At 38.0% G+C, this 24,866-nt stretch overlaps 1 pseudogene; it reads left to right on the forward strand.

The window, feature by feature from the left end:
- Nucleotides 1-6,875: 6,875 nt before the first annotated feature.
- On the forward strand, nt 6,876-24,300 carry LOC117708724 (homeobox protein NOBOX pseudogene; annotated as a pseudogene).
- The last annotated feature ends 566 nt before the right edge of the window (nt 24,301-24,866 follow it).

Raw genomic sequence — 24,866 nt, forward strand, 5'->3', positions numbered from 1 at the left:
GCTCCCTGAAAGCCTCATTTGTCTCCCCTCTTGGCCCCTTTCTAGTTTTCTGACATCTGAACTTATCTATATACATCTACACTTACATATATATTCATGGACTGCCTATTCTTGCTGGTTAGAAATTCCAGTACAATGTCAAAGTGGTGATAGCAAGCTCCTTGCCTTATGTTTGATCTTTGGAAGAATGCATGCATATTTTATACTGCATAGATGACTTAGCCCTCATTTAATTTTTTCCAGCATTGAAAGTCATATCAGGGCTTTGTTCACATTTAGGCAAGTGCTTATTGATATATATCTCCAGTGAAATTATCTCTTATTGAAAATTAATCTTCAGTAATGTTATGAAAAAAGTATGCTTCATCTAAAATAAAAACTCTAAACTTGTTTCCTTTTCCATCTGAATTTTTTCTGTTTTTAAGTATATTATTAGGCTAAGTAAATAAAATTAATATTTGTTTGTATACTTTCTTTTCCCAGTTTAGTTTGACCACTTAGTTGCTCAAACTAAGTACCTAAAGAGGCCACTCAGCACACAGAACAATGGGAAACAGTGATATCAAAATTTTTCTTGGATACCTTTGAAACATGGTAAGGGTTTGTGTGACTAAATGGTATAAGTAGGAAAAAGAAACAAGACTGGAAAAAAAGATAGTGCTGAAATACCTTAAATGGCCACAGTTTCTCTATTTCTTTGGTAATGATTTTAGCTTACCTCATATTCAATACTTAAACAGCAACTGCTGATATATTATTACTGCTAACATCATTATTATTGCTATCATGTATGCAAATGACAGTTTCTTTTCCCCATATGAATTAAACCATTATTTTCTTTCTTTCTTTCTTTCTTTCTTTCTTTCTTTCTTTTTTCTTTCTTTCTTTCTTTTTTTCTTTCTTTCTTTCTTTCTTTTCTCTCTTGCTTCCTTCCTTCCTTTCTTTCTTGTTTCATTTCTTCCTTTCTTCTTTCTTTTTTCTTTCTTTTGTTCTCTCTCTCTCTCTCTCTCTCTCTCTCTCTCTCTCTTTCTCTAGTACTACAGGTAACTAATGACTGCTGAGAGAGAGAATTAGTCATTCGCAAGGATGAGTTCCCTAATTTGTTATCTAATTCCAAGTGTTCAGCGGTGAGTTCATCTACATGTAAGCAATACTGAATGAGCGCAGCAGGATATATATGATATATACGTGTGTGTGTGTGTGTGTGTGTGTGTGTGTGTGTGTGTGTGTATCAGTAACAGTTACAGAAAAAAAGAGGCCTTGAATTTGAGAGTGAGCTATGGGGATAGATAGATAGAAGGGGTGAGCGGGAGGAAAAGAAGAAGAGAAACAATATGTTAACTTTTATTTATAAAAATATAATATTTTAAAAAAGATTCTCCCATTTTTATAATAATTATCCCAGTAGAGTAAATATATTGTGTGTGTAGCTGGTGACAATAATCTACAAATCTGCTGACAGTTATGACTGAGTATCTCTTGTGAGCTGTTCCCAGCCTCAGAGGTGCCTAGTGACCAAGGGAATGCAGAATGTACAGAATCTGTGAAGTCTCAGCTTCTTGGGTTGGGTGAATTCTCTCCCTCCACCCCCAGCTGTACTATGACAAAACTGTCAGTAGTTAGTGGCGCTCTAACTCCTAAGTGCAAAGACCTTATGCTGCACTGAGAGACAGGGAAATCACTCCTGTCAGCTGCAAGGAGGGCTGTGTAGGGAGCCAAGTAAGTGGGTTGGTAGAAGTTTCCACCCTGCTCAATTCTTGCTTGTCTTTCTCATAATGATTGTAACATGAAGCTCCAAGGACTGTGCAAAAGATGTGACAAAGAGATTACCTCTGTTGGAGGGTACTTTATGGGTGTGAGCTCTCTTTGATTTCCTGCCAGAAAGCTGCAATTTATTGAAGGTGGGTTTGTGAAGTTGGGTTCTGCCAAGGAGAGATTGGCACAAGAGGAATGGAGACAGCTAATTCTCAGGGGTCGTCTTTGGCAAAAATCTGTTATTGAGGCCCCATGCTTCTTGTGCTCCTAGCTGCTGACAAACAAGAGTGCCATCTGCAAACTGTGATTCATAAACACTCTGTCAGTCCGCCATCTACCCTGACATCATAAAATAACAAGAAGCTGTATTGTAATAAAGAAGGGAGCATTTCAGCCTACCAATTAAATGCATCTAATTTATTTCTCTTACAGCTGAGGCTTTATTTATTAGTAAACAGCTGCATTTGTTACACTTTTTACTCAAATCATGCCAACTGGCACTCTAGATGATCCATTAATCCTAAATAATCATCTGGGTACTTCATTGATCCTGGATATATATGTTTGCATGTATAAGATGATTATTGAAAAACTCAGGCTAACCTTGCCAGTCAGCTGGAGGATGTAGCTCTCAGTGTCAGGCTGGGGGTCTTAATGTGAGGTATATGGGTGTGAATGGAGTCCGACTAATCTTTTGAAAAGAGGTTGCATGTGGTTTTATTTCTCCCTTTCTTCTAGGTACATGCAGAGAACAGTGTACAATTTGCTGCAATTGAACTTGCTTTATCATTGTCAAAATCTAATTAGAGTGAATCTCCAGGAACAGATTGTAGGCTTACCTGTTTGCAAGAGGGGTAGAAACAAGTGGGAGAAGAAAGGAAGCTGCGATTCCTTCCCATTCAAACTTCACAGATTCTTTTACCTGGGTGTTCGTTTGTCTGAGGCTGGAAATCTAGCATTTTGGCAAAGCTCACACCAGCATATGTGTACATGAGTACATATGTGTACATGTGTGCACTCACACACATACTTTATTCTACTAAAACTGATTGTTGTATACATGGATAGAATTCAGTCTAACAGTTTACTACTAGTTTTTACTTGATACTTGTAGATTTTCAAGAAACATGGTTAAGGAGATTTGTTTCAAGAAGAAACAGCATAGTTTTCTAGGCCACCTTTTAAGAGACTAAATTATTAACTTAGACTAATTTGTATCTGGTTATAGGAAAGTTGCTTCTGTATTACCCCCATGTCTGTTTATCTAACCCCATGGTATACAATGGGTCATTGAATGAAGTCTTCTTCTCTCCAGAAATGGCTAACCATCTCTTTGAAAACAAGTGCTGTGTGTGTGTGTATGTTTTTTTTTTTTTTTTCTGGGAAGCAATTTTCAAGTACAAACATTGCAGAGAGGTACAAATGACTGACTCTGGCCTACTTAAGTTCAATTAAATTAGAAGCCTCTGCAATATGACATTGCATTTATGGATGCTCAAATCATTTGGATGGGTGGTATTCATCAGTGTATTATTTAGAAGCCAATATTCTATTATAGTACTTTCAATTAACGGACATTGATTAAAATAATCATATTTTTATTTTGTCTTTTGTTTTGTTTTCATAGCTACTGACATAAGCAGGCATTATAATAACTCTGATTATTTAATTCATCATAAAACTGAAGAGGGGCAATTGGAAGAGAAGACGATTGAAACCAAAATACACTTTACACATATGAAACAACTCACAATGTTTTGCTTAGCCAAAGTAGGGAATGCATATGTACGTACACATATGTGTAGTGTATTATACACATGTTAACTTGTTAGATAATGGCACCCTGCAGTTAGTACTAGAGAGATTATCATGTTATATAAATTAGCAAATACCAGAAAGCAGAGTCAAGGCTCTTTCATCCCCATTCATGAACCATTCAACAGCCCATTCTTTTTAGAAAGAACAAAGTGTAAGTCCAGAAAAAAAGGAGCATTTAGTAAAATTACTGAGCAGCCAATTGACAAAATCGGTGTGGGTGTCTCACTGGGGTGAGATCTCGATAGCCTCACCCACAGCTTTATTAGTCTCGGTTTGCACACACTCAGTTCCTTATTTGACAGACAGCACACCAGAAGCGGCAAATTAAAAGAGGTAAGAAAGGTGACAGATGAACATCTGATTAACAGGAACATTCAAACACGTAACACAGTCTAAGGTTGTGCACTAAAGGGAAAGTGAGCCAAGTGTAGCCTGCAGTTCTTTCCCCGTGTACTTCAAAACTCTTATTATTAGAATGAACTCCACGAGTCATCAAGGAGTACAATAAATTATATTTTAATCCTACTGCTTCCTCTGATGATGAAGTGGTGTTATATGTTCTGCTATAATGCAGAAGTCTGAGTAGTAACACTGAGTTGGAACTTGGGGACCAGCAGCTCCAGCAGCGCTCGAATGCATTTGTTACAGAGAAAAATTTCAGATGGTCTATTTGTCAAAACAAGCCAGACAGTGAGATCAGCTCTGCTGAAGATCATGGCTGCTTTGTAATCTTGTCTGTTCACAATGCGTACTAAGGACCACTGAGAGGACGATCTCACAATCCAAAACTTTCTAGATGCAGAGAATAGAGCTACTTATTAAATTCAACTTAAAGGTTTACGGAACCAAGCTTAGCCGAGTTCATATTTAAAGAAGTAATAAAATAGATGGAATCCCCAGAATTAAGCCAGGTGTTAGGAACATTTGGACCTAAGATATAGGATATAATGGCATTGAATGTTGAATAATAGTTTAAGCTAACAATTGATCATATTGATTTCTATCATTTATCTGCCACTTGCTGTATGTCAGTCATTAAGTCTTTCACTTTCAATCCTAGTTACCCAGCCCAAGGCTTGGGAAGACTAAACATTTTCTCTAAGGTCATTCAGCTACTAAGTAATACTCAGCTTAGAGTGAGTTCAAGGCTAAGGCCAGAGCTCAAAATAAAATGCTAGCTTCTTTGATGTTCCCTATTAATAAAGCAGAAACTTAAAATGAAAATGTTTGGAGGGATTAGAAACAACCTTGAAACCTTGGAACTACAGCTATATAATACAGCAAGAGAGCTCTGAGCTAGCATATTGGGATCAAGTGGGGAAGACAAGTCAGGGACTCAGTATTATAAACTAGAGGAAGGGAGAGAAATCAAATCAATTATGCTTTTAAAAATAAAAGCCAGATTTTAGATGGGTGGCCTCTGTCAGAATCTTCAGATCCTAAGTGAGTCTCCATGACCTTTTGTTGACTAATTGCTTCATAATATAGGCGAAGGCCACATCGAGACCAAACTGACAAGATTAAACTTGGGTGCCCCTAAGGCTTTTCTTTTAAGAAAATTAGGTTTTGAACTATATGAAATGAAAGAATTGAGATCATCTATATCCCCTTTGTAATATAGACTCCAATGGATGTTTCTAAGTAATTTTAAATCCTAAGCATAGAAGGCAATGGTTATGACTTCCTTGTTTGAATTATGTTTTGCATCTCTATGTGAAGAAGCCCACTTTAGGATGATGGCAAAAGGAATGAGAATGGGAGGAACATTCTGGTATACTTTGACTAGAAGTAGAGGTAGGGCCACAGTTAGCAGCTGTTAGTCATTCTTTTTTAGTTAAAAAGGCAAGTATTGAGTCAAAGACGCCACTGAGTCCCGGTTGTTTTCTACCCTCCACAGCTCTGGATCTGCAGTTGTTCATAAATGTTTTTCTCTTTGTTTTGTTTTGGTATTTTGTTTTGTTTTGTCCAGTGTAGTTGTTTTCTGAAATGAGATCTTGCCATGTTTTGTAGCTTGCTTTGAACTCCTGGGGTCAACCAATCCCTGTGACTCTGCCTTCAGAGTAGCTGAGATGCTGTTAGATGCCACACCTAGGCCAAGGTTTTGCTTCTCCCTTAGAGCATCACATTTTTCTTCTTCATGGTGATGAGGGTACAGGAACAAATAGACCAATGTTTCATATGCTTCTTTCTCCCATTCGACCCCAACCATTGTTACTGCTCAGAAACCATATTGTCTTCATCGACTGCCTCCAGCTCAGATGGGACAGATGTGAGTGTATTTGATAAAATCCAGCAGATTATCTTCCCCTTCTCATCTCACCATCCAGTAATAATCATTAAGTCCTTGAAAACCCATGGTGCCAGCAATATTGGTCCAATAAGTAAACTCTCACTTTCCAAACAGATGGGAGTGATGTTTCATTGCCAATGGATGAAATTGCTTTAAAAATCATCAACAATATACAAGGGAGAAAAAGACGCACCGTTGCTGCTGGAAGTCAGGCCACATGCAATATTCTTCGCTTAAGAATCCAACATTACATTTGCTTCATTATAGTACTTTGTCTGTCAGCTCATTTGAGTCTATTAACTTAATTGTTCTTTATTAACAAATGGGTCATTCTCTCTGGCAGCAGAGCAAAGCTCAAATGCCAGTTAAATACTTTTGATGAATGTGATATTGCCTTTCCATTCTGTTCTTTCTCTGTACATGCAGAGAATGGGCATGCATGTGTGAACACACACATAGACATGTGTACACTTGGATGCACACGTGGCCCACATGAAGGCATGCAGAGACAGAGACACACAGAGAGGGGGGAGGGAAGGAGAAAGGAAGGAAGGGAAAACAGAGTGGAAAAGAGAGGACTTGGAATTGAATGTACTTATAGAAAAGAATCTGATTTGTTTTTTACCTCAGCAAATGGGGAAGAAAGTGTTTGTTTTTACAAATGAGTCCTACATGTAACTGCATATTAGATTTCTCTTTCATGCCTCTGGTAAAATGTTCTTACTTTACTAATACAATAATGTTTTAGGTAGACGGATTAGAAATAATCATCTTTGAACACCACAATTTTTGAAGAATTTCCCCTTTAAATCCTAAGTATTTTTCCTACTTGCTATTTTTTTATATTAGCCACATTTCATAATTTCAAAAGAGAGAGTTCCTATTGTCCTCTTCTATCTCAGTCTCCCCTTCTCTTTACCCCCAGCTCCAGCATCTATACCATTTCTTATGGGGTGACATTATCCTACTCACCAAACCTGTAAGTTTAACTGAGGGTGACAGGGTGACCTTGATGACAGATGTTCTTATGGCAACAGATGGCACTGGCAAACCCGAGAAGCTGCTGTATGCCGTCTCCCTGCCACCTGTGCCTGGTCAGATTGAGCCCATCAATTATCCAGGCTGCCCCATCCCCTGCACAGCCAGTCAGATGGATTGGCCCAGAGGGTTTGCTGCTTGTGAGGCGGTAGCAATGGGTCTGGAAGAAGCAGGCAGGTGAGAGGACCCTTTCTACCATTCTTCTGCATTCACCATCACAACTCCTACTGCCCCCAACTCAGATAATTAAAAAATCATAGCAGTTGAACTGTCGTTTCAGAGATAAACAACCACTAAGTTACCTTACTATGAACATATCACTAACTTTATGAGATCATACACAGGAGTATATATTAAGTGGTTAGTGAGTTTACCAGCCTCAGAAACTATTCTAAGAAGAGACACATGCAATTTTTTCTCTCTTCTATACCCCATACAATTCTTGATTCCAGTCTCTTCTTTTGCTTATCTATTTATGTATAAATCAAATGATACATACAGACAACAGAAAAAGAAAAAATATTAACAATAACCTTTAATCTGTTATTGCATAAAAATGTAATAAATGTTCTCATGAAAAAAAATTCCTAGAAAATTTACATTCATGTTCCTTAAGTTTTTTAGTAAATGTACCACAGGTAGAATTTATACTCATTTTGTTGTTGAAGACACTGACTCTCTGAAAGATTCAGTAACATAATCAGAAAATTAGAGTTAAGATCTGAACACAAGACACGTGGACTTTCCACTACAGTATGGTGCTTCCACAGAATAACCCGAAAAATTCTATGATCTACTTGGCTAGAGATGAACAGTCCTAGAAGATGACCAGAGGGCCACAACTCACATTCTTAATGCTGGCTGGCTTGTCTTGTGCATTCCCTGCTACTACAATAATTACATCATTTATTAATAAACTCATATGTGATCTCCAGCAAGAAGGTCAAACATAAGTGCAACCTTTTATTATTTTTCATTAGCACAACAGGGTGGTTAAAGTCAGAACAAATTGGCTTCTCTCTACTCAAACAAAAGTCGAGTAATATATGAAACCATCAGTAGACCTTAATCCAGATGGTCATGTCATTTCTAAGAAATAGCATATGCTAGCCATTATGATACTTAAATGTAATGGTTTTATACCTCTCCAGTGTGTGTGTGTGGGGGGGAAGTAGAACAGATTTTAGCCTAGGAATTTTTTAATGGTGCTTTAACCCTCCAAAATAAAGCATTTCCACAAAGAAATGCAGCTGATAGAGCTTGGCTTAATACAGGAGAGCCTGCTTTTCTGCGTTGATTCATGTAACAATCAGGCAGCATCTGGATTTACTGCTCCCATGGTCGGCTGTTTTACATACTGTTGCTGAATTGGGAACTATTACATGCTTTTTTGATTTTAGAAAAAATTGCCTTAAAAGTTATTTACACTCATTTTATAAGAAAGAGGACAATATAATGATTTTTTTCTCACTGTGATTAGCTATGAGTCATTTCCTAAGAAATGAAGTTAATTTACCACAGAAAGAAAGTTGTAATAAATCATGAATGTGTACTGTTTCTAAGTGGGGTTAAAAACATCTTATTTACATCTGCCCCTGAATAAATCACAAACATTAAATTATTTGTAAGAGACAAAAATCTTCTAATGTTGAAATCGTTCTGAAAACATGACTGGAAGAAGTGAGAGATATGTGTTAAGAGGAGTGGGTGAAGCTGGAGGTCTTTGGGAAGTGAATTGCTAGTCTGGAAGCCTTCATGTTAATTCTAAGCATACTAATTATACGTATTATTTTTTTGTAAATTCACTTAGTATCTCTGTGGCTTCCTTGGTCAAATGAAGGGACTGAAACTCATATTTTTTATTTAAATCTTTTGGCAGCCAAGAGTTCTTCATAACTATTTGCAGAACTACCCAATTTCTGCAGCTGGGAATATCATGATTTTTTTTACCACTGGGAGATCAAAGGTAGTCATGTGACTTCTTCATCCAATGAAATGTGAGAAATGCTCAAAGGCTTTAAGATCCAGTTTATGATCTATCCAATTCTTCTCTCACTGTTGTCCATCATAGTAGGAGGTAATCTGATATAGCCTCTGTCAATATGAATTTCTGCACGGCCTGGATGGTTTACAGGTTCCCTGCAGCATGAGCCAGAGATGAACTGTAGCTGTAACAGATGTTTTTATCTTTGTTAAAGTAGCATAATCTGGCTTATAGTATAGAAGAGGTGAGCAAGGATCAACCTCATCTAGATATTCCAAGCTGTTGAGGCTTCTGCTCATCCAGAATTGGAGAATAAGAATCTCTCATGGCAAGGCAGCAGCTACTTGTACTCTCACAGCGTCTCGGCTGATTTTGATGTATTTCTTGCCTATAACTCACTGAAGATGCCCTTTCAGTCTACAAGAGGGTAGAAAAATAGCTTCTAACTTAGTACATATACCCGAAAGAATAAGGATAATGAAACCTTATGTGCCATATTGTATATCAATTTACACAAGTGCTCTCCCACTTTTGTTGTGTTAACAGCTATAATAAGCAGCCATGGATCTGTGAATGCATTGCAGGCTGCGTCCAATAATTTACCTCCCTGATGATACCCTAAAACTTTGAAGTTTTTTTTTTTGAGTTTTGCTATAAAATATAGTTACTTTGTATAATATATATTGAATACAATACATATATACATACATTACTTATCTGATTCCTTAGCATTTCCTCTACTATCAAGAAATTACCACGCTGGAAAAAAAAATCTACTGAGCAATGATTGATCTGTCAAACGTTCAATACTTCACTAAGAATTTCTGAACTTAACTCTGGCTTTCAACCTTCAACTTAATCTATTATAATAAAAAGTTGCATACTTGATCTTTATCTTGGTAAGTATGATGTTAAACATTCATGCCTATTTCCACATATACAGAGTATAAGTGACAGAGTAGCAGGCCCAATTCTTGTCTTTGTGTAGAGGGTAACTGGGCTTCAAATCTTGGTTTCTTTACAGGCTCCTGATGGGCTGCTTTACAGGATCTTTGTCCTACTTACTTATTTTCTACCATTTAAAAATGACACAATAATGTGATTTACCTTACCTATGTTTTGTCAACATTAAATAGTAAAATGAGTAAACAGTTAACTAAACAAAGAAAATTAATGAGAGAAAGACTAGTCAGAGAGGTAGTTTTGTCCTGGCCTAGCATGGGTAAGGCCTTAGTTAAAATCCCAGATCTGTGAAGAGATGGGAAGAAAGAAATGGGAAGGATTTGAAAAGCAAATTATGAGTCAAATAGAGCACTTAGCAACTTCTGGGCGAGGTTTAAATGAGAAAAGGGGAGGGAAAGGGAGAAAGGTTTGAAAATTAAGGAGGGGAAACCAAAGACTCAGGAATATCTTTTGGGAGAAGATGATACTTGAACCTCCACTGTAATCAAAAGAAAAAGAATGAAAACCAGAGAGAGTAAATAGAGATGTGAGTGAGGAAGGACCTGAGAGTTGAGCAGATATGCCATGGAAAGGATACCAGCAAAGAAAGAAACAGGAAAGCATCGTGATACTTACCCAGAGGTTAAAGGTAAAGCCAGTGAGGACAGGTGCCAGGAGAGTGGGAAAGTTTAAACTGGCCAGCACTAGATTGTATTTATTGCTTTATATTTTCTTTGCCTATCATGCTTATAATTAATTTCATTATAGAATTCCCAGATGCCAAACTTTATTTTTGAATTTGTGAATAAGAAGGGGTAGATATTAAAGAATTTTACTTACCATGATATAAATGTGAAAATTTCCATCTCATTTTCAAAGGGGGAAATGTACCAGTTAGGACCCTGGGAGAAAGCAGTTGCTACCTACCAAAATACAGTTGAGAAAAGTGTAATGAAGTGACTTTACAAAGCAAAGGTACAATACAGTTAAAGAAAAAAAAAGATGACAATAATAAAGCATCCTGGGATTGGCAAATAAGGGCAGACAGTCCAATCTAAATAAAAACAGGAAAGACTTAAGAGAACCTGGAAAGTAATCCAGACACAGCTGGAGATGAAGGCAGTTCATCAGAAGATTTGGCTCGCCAAAAGGCCTAACTTAGTGTCTAGTGAAGTTGGAGAAGGGTAAAGAGCAGATCTCCTGTAATAAGCAAAGAAAGTACTCTACATTGAACAACAAAGTATCAAAGTAGGACTGTTAGATTAGTCACCATGGTAACTGTACAAAATGGATCAGGAGAAATATGAAGCTTATATTCATCCAAATAAATGCTTTATCAAGCTAGAATGGAAAAATACAGATTTATGAGTATATTGAATGTCAAGATTTTCAGGGGTTGGTGACTGGTTATAGCTGGCATATAAGATATATGAATGACAAAAATTATTCTCATAATTCTAGTATGAGTGACACTAGATTGTCAAGTGATGTAACAACCAGTGCAGTAAGCCAGTGGAGGGTTGAAGAATGTCACTTTGTAGAGCACAAGGAGATGGAGAGGCCCAGGGAATGTCCATCTAGTTGGTGACTTGCCACAGGTATTTGGATGTTGGATTGATACCACATGAAAGGAACCATGGCTAGAAAGACAGATTTTTCAGACATTAGACAAAATAGTGACCAGCATTATAGGTGTATGTAATGTTCAAGAGAGAAACAAGTATCTAAGAATAGCAATAGTATCTGACTCACTGCCCTGCTCCTGGGGACCTGGCCCATTTTTTGACTCTAGGCTATTTGCTGACTGACCAAATTTCCAGCAGGAAATTATCCTTACATTAATTATATTTTCTGTTCCAGAGACATAAAGACAGTTAATTTTCTGAGCCTATGGGCCTGTCAAGATTCAGTATTAGAAACAGAATAAATCTTTAGTTTTGATTTATTGCCCTCTTAAAAATTGAATTGATGATTTTATGCAGGCTTGGACTGTTCAAATGATACAAATACTAGAGAAAACATCCTCTTTATTTGTTTGGCCTGATGACATTAATCCACATAACTCTTCAAGGAACTCTTACTCTCCTCTTGTCATGCAAACTAGGCTTACTTAAAGGATGCCATTGGTCATTACTTCCCTCTACTCCATTCTCCTCCCCAGTGCTTTTGAAAGCTGTTCCCCATCTCCTGCTTGGGTTGATTTCCTCATTAGAATACATGAAACTGTTGTGGGAATAGTACAACTGAGTGTGCATATCAAGGTTTGTTGAACATCATGAAAAAAAAGCACTCTTTCCTGTACATAATTGTAGGCAGGTAAATGAAGAGATAGATATTGATACATTTGCATATATAATTCATGATTGTATGTGTTACTTACATGATCAGATATATTCATACATATGGACATATAAGCTATCATGGAGATTCCAGATGAATGTGCTCATATGTGTAAGTATGAATTTATTCTTTAATGTATGACAGTGTGCATGTGCCGAAATACATAGTTGTGTGTGTGTGTGTGTACGTGTGTGTGTGCGTGTGCGTGTGCGTGTGCGTGTGCGTGTGTATGTGTGTGTGTGTGTGTGTGTGTGTGTGTGTTTTACTGGCTGTAGGATTGGGAGAAGAAAATTTTTTCTGTCTTTGTATAATAAGAATAAGACAACAAAGGGTTAAAGCAATCACTTTGCAAATGGCTTTCCAAAAAAGCTGCACCCTAAATTAATTTTGGCTGGTAATCTATATCGGGTTAAATAACTCCTCATTATTCTGTAACACAGCTGAGGCATCTCCAAATGTTTATCTTGTTTTGTAACCGGTACCTTCTGGTATATTCTAGTGCCAGCACTCCCAGCTCCTGCTATATTTCATTCTCACTATTTTTGGACCGAGCTGCTGGTTCCAGGTGATTTAATAAATTGCTTTTTTTTTTTTTTTTGAGGGGGGGTGTTCCTTTTAACTTACCCATCTGCTCAACACATGCGTAACTTGCAATCTGTCGGCAGTTTGCAGAAAGACAAACTGTCAGAGCTGCATGCATTTGACAACTTTGTTCCCAATTAGGTTAGTGGTAATTTAACAGATTTCAGGGCAATGGAGAAAGGGATGGCATGTTATTAAAGCATCAATTCTGACAGACCCGAGCACATATGATTTCAATGTAAATTATTTTAAATGCTTTAATTAAAACCAAAGAAAGATTTACCCTTTTAAATGGTAAGTGATAGCAAGACAAATTTAAAAGGAAGGAGAGTAACTGGGGTTTCTAAATGCTTTATGTATACAAGGCAGTCCAGCAGTCAGGACGCTGTAATCTATGGTGGTAATGTGGAGGCCGAGTTAATTATTCATTGCTTCCTCTCCGTAGCAGATGTGATTCAATACATGACGTACAGTATTCAGAGCCTGGAACGCTCTCTGTGAAAATCTCAGCTCAGGCTTCTTTTGGATCCATCAGGAAATTGCCAGAATCTGTTTAACACGTTAAATATATTCATAAGAAAAAATGTTGCATTTTTTCCTTTGTTTTTCCTATGTTTCAGCGCAGCTGCTTCTCTACTTCACTGAGCTCAGACTCCACAGCCTCTGTATCCCATCCCGGCTACAGTCTTAAATCCCTATAGCACATGGACAGATGTGTACAAGTGATGAGGATGAGTAAATGAGATTCTGTGTCTCAGGTCACTTTGCAGACATGCAGCTCCCCTCTGTGTTGCAGTCATTGGAGTTCCTGTGAGCAGAGTGAGCAGAGTGAGCAGAGTGAGCAGAGTGAGCAGAGTGTCTTTGAATGACTGCTTCATGTTCTGGGAGGGAACTCTCTAAACCAAAAATGTACATATGTAGAGATATTTCCTTAATAAATATGGAAGTATGTTTGATTTATCCAAACTATAAATCTAATAATTGGTTTAGTGATTTCCACTTGTTCTCAGAAAACACGATTTTATTCTTGAAATCACCAATATATCAATTAAGGTTTAAATTTTTTTGAACATAATTGCACAAAATTCTTTAACAGACACATTTCTTAGTCACTTGGGAAGAGCTTACCATTTTTTATATGGGCCTATTGAATTGGGGGCTGTCTACTCTTTTAGAGTTATTGAAATGACTTGACAAAGGAAGTTATTACCACCCTACATGTAGGTTCTCTTAATTTATCAAATTGATTCTAACTAGGTTATTATATCATAACTTTTAAGGGCATCATTTAGAATGATTGTGACTTCATTCAACTGGCTGACAATGTGTTGAGATAAAATTTTTGTAGCAAACTGGACTTTATCTCTCTGTTAATGTTATACACAATTGCATATAAAGTTCTGCAGAAGAAGGTCTCAGTAGCTGCTTCTCTAGAAAATTTATGCACAATAGAACTGAAGTGGTGAGTTAGTCAGAAATGGCACCTTGGGAGTAATGTTGGAATGCTGAGTGATGGGCACAGTGTTAACTTTCTTCCCTCCATCTCAGAGGATAGCCTTCTACAGCCTCTTCTGAATTTCAAACCCTTCTCTGTTCAGGATGGTGTCTTCCTTTTGGTTTGGTTTTGGTTATTCTGTCTATTGTTATTATCGAAGCACAGTCATCACTATGCTTTGATCAGACTATATCATTTCTGTCTCCTAGGACAATGATTCTAGTAAACTCTTTTATCATCCTACACCTCTAGTTTCTCAACTGTGGGCAGAATAATGGAGAGCTAGCTACATTTCAGAGTGTTTTGATAATTAAATAAATGTATTTCAAGTGTTAGGTATATAGTTGGTGAGCCATAAAGATATTTCTGTCACCTCCTTTACTCAAATTTTACTGGTGCTTTTATTCAGTTATGTGTTTTATGTGTTTTGTTCTTATGGATAAAGTTGTGCAAAAAAAAAAAAAGAAAAAGAAAAAGAAAAAAAAAAGAAAGAAAAAATTAAGAGAAACTGGATCATGAAGAACTTGTACCTAATAAGACATATGAAAAAACACTAGAGAAGTCTGTAAAATTCATTAGACAGTGAGTTACATAGGTCTCTGGGGTGTTTACAATGGAACTAGTTCTTGTTTTTGGTTTTTTTTTTATGCTGGATCTTGGACTGGTATCTGTGTATTCTCATATCTACTAGTAAATTAGTAGGTTGAGGCCAACTTGTAGCAAAAATATAAAGAACACTTATATATTCTACAATCGGACAGCCCAATTTTCCTTCTTGTGCTACTGGTGTACTAAGCAAATAAGTACTCTGTTTTACATTTCTGAATCATTCTGTAATGATGAAGTGACGGGGCCTCCATATCAATCATTATTAGGTCTCTCTAGCATACAAGATGGTATCCAGATCCTGAGAGGCTGACAGAGTCTAGAGTATTCAGGCCAGGCATCTTCATGTTCATGCCTCAACAGAGACTTTCAAATACTTATTTCTCTAGTGACATGGCTCTTGTTGGACGTTTTCAAGTGCTTACTCCCCAATGGCATGGTTCTTGTCGGACCTCAATCATTTGGCTCTCATCTAAAAGCTGTCAAGGGCATTTTAATGGAATGAAGGTGTCAGATGGGCCTGGTGGCACATGTCTTTAATCCAAACATTCAAGGGGCAAAGCCAGATAGTTCTCTGTGAGCTCAACGGCACCTTAAGTAAAATATCTGTGTACATATGAATCTCAACCCATTTTAATTTACAAGCATTTACAGAGGATTTTCTGTGTTCAAGGAACTGAAATGCATACTAGAAATAAAATGAAAACTAAAAGCACAAATGTACATTTGGAATTATTATTGACAAGGTGAGCAAATTAAGAGTAATATAAATACAACAGCAGTGCATACGTTATATAATATGGTTTTCAGATCATGAAGTATTATTTCAGATTGAAGAAAAAAATTTGATAACCTAGAGAATGTATGTCTTAAATACTATTTAGCTATTTAAAAATTTATGAATTTTTCAGGCAAATGGATGGAAACAGAAAATATCATCCCGAATGAGGAAACCCAGATCCAAGAGGACATGCATAGTATGTACTCACTAATAAGTAGATATTAGCCATAAAATACAAGATACCCAGGATATAACCCACAGACCAACATAATTTTAACAAGAAAGAAGGTACAAGTGAGGATGCTTCAATCCCACTTAGAAGGGACAATAAAATAATCACAGGAGGTAGAGGGAGGGAGGGAACTGGGTGGGAAAGAAGAGGGGAAAGGAAATAAGGAGGCATGATCAGGTGCAGAGATACAGAGGAGAGAGGCCCAGAGGGGCAGGAGAATGAATGGAAATCTGCAGCTGCCAGGGTGGGGAGAAGGGGGACTCTCTAGGAAGTCCCAAAGCCCTGGGAGAAGGAAGACTTCTGGGAGTCAATAGTGCTGACCTTAGCAGAGATGCCTAACTGTGAGAACATGGAATCTGAAGAGCCCACCTCCTATAACCAGGCAGGATACTTAGTGGTGAGATAAGGACACCAATCTACTCACAAAGTTTTGATCCCAAATTTATCCTGTCTAAAAGACATACAGGGATAAACCAGAGAGCAAATTGGACCAATAACTGGCCCAACTAGAAACACATCCCATGTGCAAACACCAATCCCTGACACTATTAATGATACTTTCTTATGCTTACAGACAGGAACCTAGCATAACTGTCCTCTGAGAGGTTCTACCCAGCAGTGGACTGAAACAGATGCAGATACCCACTGCCAAAAGTTAGATGGAGGAGGTTGGGACACTTAAGGAAGAGTTTTGGGAAGGATTGAGGGACCTGAAGGTGAATGGAACACCACAAGAAGACCAACAGAGTTAAACACCTGGATCCCAGTGAGCTTGTAGAATCTGAGTAACCAACCAAAGAACATATACAGGCTGGAACAAGGCCTCCAGCCCATATGTAACAGACAGGTAGCTCAGTCTTCATGGCTACCTTGTCTGGCCTCGGCTACCTTGTCTAGCTTCAGTGAGGGAGGATGCAACCAATTGGAAGATACTGGTTGTCCTAGGGTAGGGGGATACTCTGGGAGGATCAAACCTTTTAGAGGAGAAAGGGGGAAGGGACTCTGTGAGGGAGGCACCAGGAGGGGTAGGAGTGTTTGGGATGTTAATTAATTAATTTTAAAAAGAGTAAACAAATTTTTCCCTTCTTAAATTTTATTTACATTCCAAATGTTGCTCCACCTCTTGGTCCCCCCTCCCAGAGATCTTTATCCCCTACCACCTCCCCTTTGCCTCACCCATCCAGCCAGCTACCTCAACCCCAACCCCACAGCCTGGTCATCACTCTTTCCTGGGGCATCAAGTTTTTATTGGGTTAAGCACATCTTCCACTGAGGCCAGACAAGGAGTCCTTTGCTACATATGTGCCAGAAGACACCAACTAGCCCATGTATGATCTTTGATTGGTGGCTTAGTCTCTGGGAGCTCCCAGGGGTCTGGGTTAGTTGATACTCTTAGACTTCCTATGGGATTACCATTCCCTTCAGCTCCTTCAATCATTTCATGGTTGGCTCTAAGTATCTGCATCTGACTCAGTCAGCTACTGGTAGACTGTCTGGAAGCACAACATAGCATCAGTAATGTAAAAGGAGGAAAACACTCAAGAAAATTAATAAGAAAACACATAACATACAGTGACCTTAAATGAATTGGAATGTGACAGAAGAGAAAAAAAAAATGGTGGGAACAAATAGACAACACAGACTTTTTACCACATAAGACAGAACACTGGGGAAGTCTGTAGACTCAATTAGGTAGTGATTTAGTTAGGATGTTTTCAGGGTGTATACAATGAATGATATGGCTTATGTTCTTGAATAACAAAGTCAGAGGCCAAGCAATTTGAATTTCGTTGACTCAACCTGTCAGTTCTAGACAATGTTCTAGGTCACTGTCTATCTGATTCTCTTAGTTATCTTTGGTAGATAACTCTAAAGTCAAAGATCTAGTCTTTGTATGCCAGTCATCCTAAGGCTAGAAAAACAAACAGATTCAGTAAACTTTATTAAATTACTCTTCACTGTTGATAAAAACCTGAGACTGGCTTCTGACAGATTTCTATACCTATCTATGCACATAAAATTTTATATAAATATATATATATAATTTTTATACATGTATACTTTTATATACATGTATAAAATTATATACATATGTAAATATATATTCTATACATATATATACATATATAATTGGCTCTCATGCACTCTATCAACAAATATTCTCAGAAATATTGTGAGATATTAACATAATGATGTAAGGATGGCTCAAAACCTTTGAGTATGCGGTTTTCTATAATTGGGAAAAATCAGAATTTGTATGCAACAAACAAACAAACAAACATGGGAGCAGCATTTGCTCAGTGGTATCTGTGACGTTTTTAAGTTGTTGAAATAAGAAATAACTGCAAAGAATGCAAGTTGTTTTTCTTCACTTCTGGGCTTCAGTGTAGCTTTTAGAACTTAAAAGCCTCATAATTCATGCATTTCTGTAGAGATCACTGAAACACTAGACAAGTGCAGTCATTGTGATATGAATAGTGGAGGGCAGAAATGAATCAGATAAAGAAACAAAGCAAGTATTGTAGACGCACAAGAAAGAGAAGGCAGGTGCAAATCTGCAAGCCTGAGAGATGGTCAGATGTCATGAAGAGGTGTAGTTGTGGGCCAGGGCAAGTATGGGGCAACTGATGGCATGCAATTCTCACAGCTGTGCCTTTTCTGCAAGACTCTTGGTCATTAGAAATGGTTCTGTAAAAGACATCACATAAGAGACGTTTAAAAGTGCCACAAATGAGAACTTTTTCAGAACTTTTTCCTTCTCAGAGATCTGAACACTGAAAATGTATTACCATACTATTAGAAAAATATATACATATATTCTAATTGTTATTACACACTGAAACAATCTTATTTGAATTTCTTTTTTTCTGTTCTTTTGTCTCTCTGTGTCTCTATATATTTGAGGTGTGCTAAACATAAAGATGAGAATTTGTGAAAATCTCCAGGAAAATGATTACAGAAAACAGCATTTTCTTCAGGCGTCTTACTCAAATTGACAAATCAAGTGTCCTGGATTTCAAAAGGCATCTTACTAGAGAAATGTCTTCAAGCCATTTGTCAGCCTATTTACCCTGTCTGCAACACATAATCTCATATTATGAATGTAATCCACATGGCAAGATATCTCCTAATGCTTTCTATAGATGTGTATGAAAACTACCTGATCCCCACAAAGTCTCGTAGAGTTGGCAAGAACTCAGAGGGCATTGGCTGAAACTACCTCAGAATTTAGATATATTCATTCTAATTCATCTTCCTGTATGGAACAGAGATGGTCATCTTGCTTTGAAATTATGGGATATAGTCCTTTAAATCATTTCTCTCATATACTCATATACTTGAACACTTAGTCCCGTGTTAGTGGCACTGTTTGGGATAGGTTTTAGGTGGTGCAATCAATGGCAGATGGAGTGAGTTTCTGGTGGTAGACTTTGAGATTAAAGGCCTCATGCAACCTCTAGTTTACCCTCTGCTTTGTACTAGTGGTATTTCTGGCACCGCACCTACCACCCTGCTTTCTGACATGCCTGCTGCTTGCAGCTCTGCTTCCATAACAGAATCAACTCCTTTCTCTCTGGAACTGTAAGCTCTAGTAAATTGTTTATTCCATAAGTTGTTTTTTGGATGTGGTGTTCTATCATGGCAACAGAAAAGTCACTAATGCAAAATGTATAGCTTGTGACTAGCTTTCATTATTCAGAACTCACAATTGTTTAGCCAATGTAGACATGAAGGTCTTCCTAAGATTTTGAGGCTTACAATATAGAATTTAATATTTTATTGGCTAATCTTTAGGTATTAGAAAACACATGATGGATAACTGTTGTGTAGGGGACATTTAGACACATGGATCTCCTTTTGGTATGTTTTAAGCAAATTCAATTCTATAAACTTAATTGATGTCTATTTGGAGTATGCCCTATGTAAAAAAAAGAGGTAAGAAATCCTCTTGTGAAGTGATTGATTCTGCTCTCATTTGGGTTTTCTAAGTACTGGGATTCAGATATTAAGTTTTGTTGAAGCAAGTCCTATCTCTATGCTTGAAGAGCCATCATAAATCATCTTTACAGGCTGGATAATCTGCTTACCTTCAAGTGTTCCTCACAAATATCATCTTCCTCCTTTATCATATGTCTTTCCAGATGCAAACTGACATAGATACATTCGTTAACAACATGGACTGACTTGATTTATTTTCACTGAACAAAGTAAAATAGACAGGAAATTATTTTTAAGGGATTCCATTACATCCCAAGATAGAGCTAGTTGTACAAGTCCATGACAGCAGTGAAGCACTCCTGTAAAATAGAGATTACCAGCTACTAATACCCAGTATTATGTATTTTTTAACATACCACCCTATCAAATTCTTACAATGATTCTTGAGAAGAGCAAGGAATGTGGGATCATATGCATTTTTGCATGAAGATTTACTGAGTGAAAGTCAAAGAGTGAGATGAGAGCATGTCCCAGTGGAGAAAAGTAACAGATATTTGGATGCAACTGTTAAGATACATTGGGCTTGGTGCTTAGGAGTTTATTCATCTCACAACAAAACTATGAATTATCATCACTCATTTGGTTCTAATGAAAAATATGACAGATGATGCAAACTAATCCATCCTGTTTACACAGCTCATATAGGAGATCTGACATTTAAATCGAATTCTCTGACTTAGCATGTGGGACCAACAGGTGCAGTATAACAAAAGATAACAGCTCTGGCATTAGTTTCCCCAGTTCTAGATCATAGCCAAGGTTAAGTCTTGTTACTGTCAACAGTTCTTATGTCCAACACTCAGGTGGCACTTCCCTGGGCCATATGCTAGAATTGGATCATTAAGAAAACTGAATGTAGCAACAGTGCTGGTGAAAAGCCAGGCAGTGTTTGTAAAGAGTTAATAACGCTATGCTCAAAAAGATTTCAGATTGAAACTAGCCTATAGGAAGAAGTATATTGATGAGAACAGAGGGAAATCTGGTAGATGATGTAATCAAGTGATAAAATTTATGAAAGTTTGAGAAATAAATTAGAGCAGTTTCTTAAAACTTTCCAAAATGCTTTATTCAGTACTACTCTGATAGTTCTACTGAAAAAATATAAATGCCATCACTGTTCTTAAGCTAACAGTCCGTCAATATGAAACTTCTTTATAAGGTTTAAACTACCACTAGGATTAACAAGTTGACTTAGACAAATTCTTTTCTTTCTTTACCCTGAATTTGAATGATAGTTCCTTTATTTTCATATACATCTTCAATGCAATGAGGTCTAGAACATTTCCTTGATTATATTGTTCATATATGTTGGTGACTATAATATCTATACTAGTAAGAAGGTTCAGAATTTGCTTCATGTGATTAATTAAGCAAGAGAAAATAAGCTAACTCCCTTCAACTGAGCTGTCAATATAAAAAGTAGAAAATATAAATAACTAAAATTTTAAAATTTAAATATATGGATAAGTTAGAAATATTGAAATACGGTCTGGAATTTTGTTGTCTTATTAATGTTAAAGGGCCATGTCATGCACATTGTAGTATTATGGGGAGAATCCTTCTCTGATGAAAGTAATATATCTGGAAAATATGTACACCTGTCTAATAGAACTATTTGTTACTGCTTTTACTTGTAGTATAAAAAAATCATTTGTCTATTCATCTTAAGAATTCCAAACTTATGGTACAACCACTCTGGAAATCAGTCTGATGGTTCCTCAGAAAATTGGACATAGCACTACCTGAGGACCCAGCTATACCACTCCTGGGCATATACCCAGAAGATGCTCCAACATATAACAAGGACACATGCTCCACTATGTTCATAGCTGCCTTATTTATAATAGCCAGAAGCTGGAAAGAACACAGATATTCTTCAGTACGGGAATGAATACAGAAAATGTGATACATTTACACAATGGAATACTACTCAGATATTAAAATCAATGACTTCATGAGATTCTTAGGCAAATGGATGAAACTAGAAAATATCATCCTGAGTGAAGTAGCCCAGTCACAAAAGAACACACATGGTATGCACTCACTGATAAGTGGATATTAGCCCAAAATCCCGGAAACCCAAGATACAATTCATAAACCGTATGAAGCTCAAGAAGAAAGAAAACCAAAGTGTGGATACTTCGGTCCTTCTTAGAAGTGGGAACAAAATACCCACGGGAGGAGATACAGAGACAAAGTGTGAAGCAGAGACTGAAGGAAAGGCCATCCAGAGACAGCTCCACCTGGGGATCCATTCCATATACTGTTACCAAACCTAGACACTATTGTGGATGCCAACAAGTGCTTGCTGACAGGAGCCTGATATAACTGTTTCCTGAGAGGCTCTACCAGAGCCTGAGGAATACAGAAGTGGATGCTTGCAGCCAACCATTGGACTGAGCCCAGTGTTCCCAATGGAGGAGCTAGAGAAAGGACTGAAGGAGCTGAAGGGGTTTGCAGTCCCATAAGAGGAACAACAATAGGAACCACCCAGACCCCCAAGACCTCCCAGAAACTAAACTACTAACCAAAGAGTACACATGGCTCCAGATACATATGTAGCAGAGGTTGGCCTTGTGGGACATCAGTGTGAGGAGAGGTACTTGGTCCTGTGAAGACTAAATATTCTAGTGTAGTGGAATGCCAGGATGGGGAACCTGGAGTGGGTGGGTGAAGTGACCACACTCATGGAGCCAGGGGAGGGGAATGTGATAGGGGGTCTTCAGAAGGGAATTCAGTAAAAGGGATAACATTTAAAATGTAAATGAAGAAAATATCTAATAAAAACTTTCAAAAAAGTTTCCAAGTTTAGAAAATACGTTCACTAAACATGAAAATGCCTCTATTTCCAGTACCCTGAAGTGTGGGAGAAGAGGATGTTTTTAGTTTGGAGACTAGACTAGCCTAAATAGCATATCTCAAAATCTAAACTAAAAAGAAACAAAGTTTAATGTGTGCAATCCATATTAGCCAAATCCCATCTAAAAAATAACAGAGCATTAGAAAATTCATTGGAAGATAAAGATTTGAAAATCATACAGTGTTATACTTGCACATCAAAAGGACAGCTGGAAAAATCCAGAAATATAATTCTCACTGAAAAAGTAGATTATAGTTTATAAAATGGTAAAGAATGTGAGAGGCACAGTTGATCTGAGGACAGAAAGCCGGTATATTGGAAGCAGAAAGGGTGTTGCAGGATATTTGATTATGCTGTTGAACCCCGAGATTGTGTTATTTACTAAAACAATCCCATATCTAGTTGTTGTATGGCTCAGCCCTTAGCACATACCATTAATCCCAAACAATGAAGATAATCTACTTTATAGAAGGAAACACCCCATGTTTGAATGTGATTTATAATTGAATGGCAGACAAAGTGACCAATCAAATAAAGATTTGATATGATAGGATATACCCAACTCCTACAAGAACAAAGAGAAAAAAAGGAGGCTGTTTAAGAGATAATAGGACAGAGAAAGAAATGGAGAGAGGATGGTATTGCAGGGACAGTTGTACAAAGACAGGTTCCAGAGAGAGAACAAGCCAGACACAGATGAAGACAGAATGAGCCGGAGAATGAGAAGGAGCCAGAAGAGCCCCACATGCTGCTGACTTCTGAAGAGACTCTGACCCCCCTCTCAGCACAATGAGGGTATTGAGAGGGTGGCTGTGACTCTACCACTCTTCAGTCCCCCAACTATTCAAAGGACCAACCTTCCTCTTCCTCTGGGTCCTGTTCAAATACCTCAAGTGCTGCCTCCAGTGAGGGACATTCCTACCAGTGAGAGCATATATACAAGGAAAAGACCTGTGGGTCCTGGGGCACTAGTATCGCCACTCACCTACCCAAATTTGGAAGACCTGAGACCTCACAAATACCAAGCAAGCAGCCAGTTGGATTCATTCCAGCTCTCCCAGGTTCCACAGCTGCCCCCTTTCCCATTCCTTAAGTCCCAATTTCCGTATCTGCCCCCTTTCCTTGCCCTATCCCATGCTGTTTCTACCACCAGAAGACTCTCTCTGTTTTCGTTTCATTTTGGCCTCAGTGGGGACTCATTACAGGATTATTGTCCAGGCCCCCCACCAGGTCAGATCTTGCTGCAGCCACTTGCTGGAAACATAGGTACAGGATCCTAGAGCGGCCATTGTTTGTTAGAACCTCCTTTCCCTCATCCACACTACGCCACAGCCTCTGGGACACCCCTTAGGGATAGAGGGCTACTTTCCCGACCTGTTTCCGATTCCATGTGTTCCGACTAAGAGCAAGCAGCCTTCATTAAGCCTCAATGGGCTTCTTGAAGGAACTAGACCAGAGACAGGGTCCTCACTAAGCAAAATGCCAGATGAGCAGACTTCCTCTTCCCTTGAGCAGCCCGCACCAGAGGAGATCAGAGTCAAAAATAAGACTAGCCATGCTATTGGAGCTAACGAGTAAAGAGAAGGTCTTAATGGAGGCTGGGAGTGTGGGGGTGTGGGGGGCGGAGAACAGCACTGAAAGATTTGAGGGCGCTATGGACTGGCCTGCTATGGAGGTCCAAGGTCTTTCCAGCCTGGGCTTAGAAAAGGAAGAGAGTTGGCTTCACATTTTCCCCTTTATCCCTTAGGGATTCAAAAGAAAGAAGGATGTTGTGACTCTAAATGTTGCATATGGTATTACTTCCAAACTAGACAGTATATACAATTAAACAGTCACTATTGGATGTCTGGTTTTGTGAATGAGAAAAAAAAAAAAAAAGCAAAACAACAACAACAACAACAACAAAAAAAAAAACCCTAAAACAAAACAAAACTAACCAACTAACCAAACAAAACCAGACTGCCAAAGATAGTATGCAGCCAAGCCAAACAATTCAGTTAGAAGCTGAAAGAAGCCACTTTGAATCAGGCAGTACGGAGAGGAGTTTCGAGACAGAATAGCCAAGTTGACCAGTCAGCCAGAGTTCTCAGCAGAGCTAGGAACAGTGAGCTTATTCAGCAATAAGTCTTAGAGGGTGAAAGCAT

The sequence above is a fragment of the Arvicanthis niloticus genome, chromosome 5, assembly GCF_011762505.2.
Source record: "Arvicanthis niloticus isolate mArvNil1 chromosome 5, mArvNil1.pat.X, whole genome shotgun sequence".
NCBI classification, from domain to species: Eukaryota; Metazoa; Chordata; class Mammalia; order Rodentia; family Muridae; genus Arvicanthis; species Arvicanthis niloticus.